Source organism: Neolamprologus brichardi, chromosome 7 (genome assembly GCF_056152115.1).
Source record: "Neolamprologus brichardi isolate AB-2024 chromosome 7, ASM5615211v1, whole genome shotgun sequence".
Taxonomy (NCBI): Eukaryota; Metazoa; Chordata; class Actinopteri; order Cichliformes; family Cichlidae; genus Neolamprologus; species Neolamprologus brichardi.
This window is the reverse complement of record NC_142110.1, coordinates 32911782-32916981: the sequence shown is the minus strand read 5'-3', so window position 1 is coordinate 32916981 and position 5200 is coordinate 32911782.

Below are 5200 nucleotides of genomic sequence, written 5' to 3'. Positions count from 1 at the left end.
GTGTCTATTTCTACATTTAAAGCCTCAGTTTGGCTCTGTTCACTGTCACATTGTACTGTTTTTGCCATCTCTCTGTGAGCTTTACCTTATCAGTCTTCTGTTTGAATTCATGGACTTTGTTTATGCTTTTTTAAAAAAAATGTTTAAATCTGTCAGACATCCATAAAATCAAGATGACATTAGCGAAAATGAAACAACCAGTGGGTACCATCATGATTGCTATGCTATGTTCACCTTTTAGAAGCTCCTTGGGATATGCATATATCAGATGAACAAAGATAAGCAGAGAAAGCCCAAACAAACCCATTTATGACAACCGATGCTGATTACACTATTGTGATAGCATTAAGATCCTCCTGATCTACAGCTGCACTGCCTGGACAGCAGTTGTAGAGCAGAAGACTTGAGCGACCTGCATACAGTGTGCATGAATGGAGTTGTGTCATCAGAACCAAACTACCAGCCCTGACCGGTATATACACTAGGTACGTGCATAGGAAAGTCAAGTAAATGGTCCAACCCACCCATGACACTCTTGTATCTCCCTCTTGTCTCTGGAAGAAGATTTAGGGCTATAAAGTGCAGAACAAAAACAGATCTTATCCATTACCTTTGATAAAAATGATACAGAAGCAAACAAATTTACCCTAAATTACTAAAATATCAATATTTTAATATGAGAATCGATTCTAGAACATAAATGGCTGGTATCGGAGGAATCGATATTTCAGGATCGATCCGCACATCACTAGCACAAACACATCCTCCAACCGCACACACCCATATTTTGCTCCATTGCAGTTTATTTCACACCTCAAACATTTAGTAAACAATTAAGCAAATACAAGTAATCTGCAGGTAGTAAGAAAATAAACTACTAAGTCTTTTACGCTACGTCCACACCTACATGGGTATTTTTTGAAAACGCAGCGGTTTTGTCCACACGTAAACTGCGTTTCGAATCACTGAAAACGGAGATTTTTTAAAACTCCTTTTTTGCGTTTACGTGTGGACGAGGAATACAGAGTTCGTCAGGCAACGTCAAAGGTATGTGCCTTTTTTCACGTCATGCTGTGTGCCACGTTATTGTTTACATGAGATGAATTGCAGAATGTCAGATAGTCAGATTAACAGTATTTTGTCTCTATCTGCAGTTTTTACACACTTACATATAAACACGCAGTTACTGTCCCTCTATTTAGAAAGGCAGAGGCATCACGGTGTAATTATTTTACGTGTAGTTGTTTTTTTCCTGTGTAATAATATTCAACATTGCTATCAATACATTTTTCAAAAAATGCCTCTCTGTACAAAATAGGTTCAAAAACATAAACAGTTGTGGGATACTGTTTGTCCGTGATTTGAACCGGGGGAACAAATCGTGGCAGGATCAGCCTGATAGTATTTGTATCCCACTGTAACTTTTCTGTATAAAGAGCTAACATCTCCAAAATGTCAGATCTGGGTGTTTGATTGGCAAAACTTAAAATTATCAGGCAGCAAGAAAAAAATTGCTTAAACTGAAACCAAACTGATGATGACCCGAATGCTAATATTGCTGCAGTTGTTTTATCATAAGCCAAAGTACTTGATGTCATAAATATAAATGGATGTTGAAACTATAAATCTACACCTGATGGTGGAGCTGGAGGAAAATAATAACGATACTACTACTACTACTAATAATGATAATAATAATAATAAACTTTATTTATAAAGCACACTAAAAAAGGTGGAAAAGCGAGATTAAATAAGTAAGTCTTCAGCCGTGATTTAAACAGTTGCATAGAGTCAGACGCCCGGATAGCAACAGGAAGATTGTTCCATAAGACTGGGCCAGCTAAAGCAAATGCACGGTCGCAGCGAGACTTCAGCCGAGAACAAGGTTGCTCCAGAAGAAGTTGGGTAGCAGATCTAAGTGCTCTGACAGGAGTGTGTAACCTAAGAAGCTCATTGAGGTAGCTCGGCGCCAAATTATTGATAATTTAGTATGTGAAAAGTAGTATTTTAAATTGAATACGGTATTTAACTGGCAGCAAGTGGAAGCCAGCAAGAACAGGAGTGATGGAGGAAAATTTCCTGCTACCTGTCAAAAGGCGTGCCGTTGCATTCTGGACAGTCTGCAATCTAAGGAGAAGGGAGGAGGAAAGGCCAATGTAAAGAGAGTTGCAGTAGTCCAACCTGGAAGTCACGAATGCGTGAATAAGTTTTTCCAGATCATTGTGCGGAATATAGCGCTTAGCCTTAGAAATGAGGCGCAGCTGATTAAAACTAGACCTCACTACGGCAGACACTTGCTTGTCAAATTTAAACGAGCTATCCAGTAATATGCCCAAATTACTGGCATAATCAGAAGGGGAGCTAGCAAAAGGCATCAGAGCAGCACATAATTGGTCTTGGGGGATTTTACTATCGAACACCACGATCTCCGTTTTCTTTTTGTTCAGGACAAGAGAATTACTCTTGAACCAATCTTTAACCTCACGCATGCATTCACGAAAATAGTGAAAAGACATAGCAAGATCGTCAGTAATCTCAAAATAAATCTGTATATCATCAGCATAGCAATGAAAGGCAATATTATACTTCTCAAAAATTGCTCCAAGAGGGAGCAGATATAGTGAGAAGAGAATAGGGCCTAATACAGATCCTTGAGGCACACCACAGCGTAGAGGTACCGAGGAAGATGAGAAGTTGCCCAAATTAACCGAAAAAGACCTGTCAGCAAGATAAGATTTAAACCAGTTAAGGGCAGTGCCTCTCACCCACAGTATGCTCAAGTCTTAGTAGAAGAATGTTATGATCGACCATATCAAAAGCAGAGGAAAGGTCCAATAAAACCAGGACCACAGAGCGTCCAGAATCAGTGCTTACAAGAAGGTCATTGAGAACTCTAAGCAAGGCCGTTTCAGTGCTGTGCCGTGGCTTAAAGGCAGACTGAAATTTCTTTGCAATGTTGTTCGCGTCTAAATACGCCTGAAGCTGAGAAAGAACTAGTCGCTCCAGGATCTTGGACAAAAACGGAAGCTTAGAGATTGGACTATAGTTCAAAAGATCATAACAATCAAGATTCTTTTTTTTTTCAGAATAGGCTGGACTACAGCATGCTTAAAGGCCAGTGGGACAGATCCAGAGAGTAGAGAAAAACTCAAGTGTCACTATAGTCACAAGGATGCTTTCCCTGGTGAGAATGTCTGTGCTGAATTTTGTGCCATTACATTAAGCAGATGTTGGGATATTACACAATATAGGCAAAACTTATGCCTAGCTGTTGGTATTAAAATAAATTTAGAACTTCACTTAAGTCTGCTGGGTTGTCTCTATGGGCATTATGGATTTTCAAAAAAATATGTCAGCAACAACTTTATTTTTTTGAGCTAGTGGGACTTAAGGACTTCTGTGGATGACCAAAGTCAGTATTCTTCATTCTGTTGGTACCATTAAAGTCTGTAAAAAGGAAAATGGTGAATATATTGGCAAAAGACCCCAGAAACTGCGTAAAATCAAAGATAGCATGGGATATTTTTAAAATTTGCAATTGGGTCAGAATTTTAACACTGTTACAAACAACAGAGAGACTGAAATAGACTGAGCTTTTTGAATCTGTTTATCCTCTCAGCAGAATTGCTACTTGCAAGGAAGGAGGTCTCTACCTGCTGCATAATTTTGGAGGAAGATTTGAAGTCATACAGCTTCTGTTTATTACCTTCAAAAAATATGTCAGAAAGCCTTAAAGGCACCACCTTAACTGAGGTGATGTGAATTTCTAATTAACTGGAAAAGAACTGGTTTGATTGCAGTGTTAATTGGTATCCAAACCAGTAAGCCACAGGGCTACATCAAGGTGTGTGAACCTGATGTGTGAACCAACATCTGCTGTATTTTCATGTGTTTTAGCTTGATGATTCTTCTATGAATTCTGCTCACAGGTATAGAAGGGTGATGAATTTTCCACCAATAGGTGTGCATAGAAGATGAAACTGTATAATACTTTGATTAGTACATTGGCTTCTGTCCATTTTAAATGTATTTTGGTTGTTTTATAAATTAATTTTAGATTTTAAAATTAAGATTTTGTTGCATGGATGGGTTTAAATAGTAAATAGATTGTGATTTGTTTTAAATTACGAAGGTATGGCCTCTTTTCTGGATAATCAGACTTTGTGATTCTCTACAAGAGATACTCATGAGTATAAAGCCAACAACAGGAATTTCTACCAAAATATTTTCATCAACAGGGGTGGAATTTGAACCAAAGCATTTGATGTCAGTGAAGGATACTAACAGCCAAAGTGATAGAAGTAAGTTCACCCTTTGCAGCTAAATACCAAATGGAAGTTGTTTTTTTTTGTGTGTGCAGTTATCTTGAAGCATTACCTCAAATAATTTGAACTTCAATGTTCACCTGAAAACTGCATGATGAGAATCAACAGTTGAACAGATGAAATCTGCTGAAAACAGTGTGTAAAGTTTAATGATTTCTTTTTTCCCAACCCAACAGTTATGATTCCCAGTTTGAGTGCAACAACACTTTTGGTTCTTCTCTTTCTTACAGTTTGTCTGTAATGGCCTGCAGCTGAATAATACAATTATAATGGACTGTAGCACGGTAAGAGATGTTGGACCTGCATATCTCTGGGAAAACAAACACATTATGAGATTTAAGAAATTTACAAGATTTAAGATTGCAGAAAGAATTTGCACGACCAAAGGCACAATAGTTTAGTGAATGAGGCGGCATTTCCTGGTGGAAAGGAAATTGAACACGTGTTGGCAAACTCAAATTTTACTGTGAACTCTTTACTCATAATCATATTATGTGAGCTTGTTTTAAAGGTACAGTCAGCTGAGTTTTAAAGTTATTTCATAGGAAAAAAATTATATTGCACTCAAATATACATTGATTTTTGTATAATTAGATCTTTTAACAAACAGATGCATCTCATAAATGTAGAAATAATCCATTAAAAATAAATTAGGAAAGAAACCGGTTTGTGGAAGCCACATTGTTCCCCGGCCATCTTGAATACAGTGGTCAGGGATCCAATCAGAAGTATTCTTCTTGTACACACTGCACTTTTTTTCTTTTTTTCTGGAGCGATGGTACAACTAGCTGTCATGTTTCCTGTTTCCTCATGAAATGTGACAAAATGTCAATGGTTGGGAGGAAGACAATAGTAGAAATATGGACATATTTTGA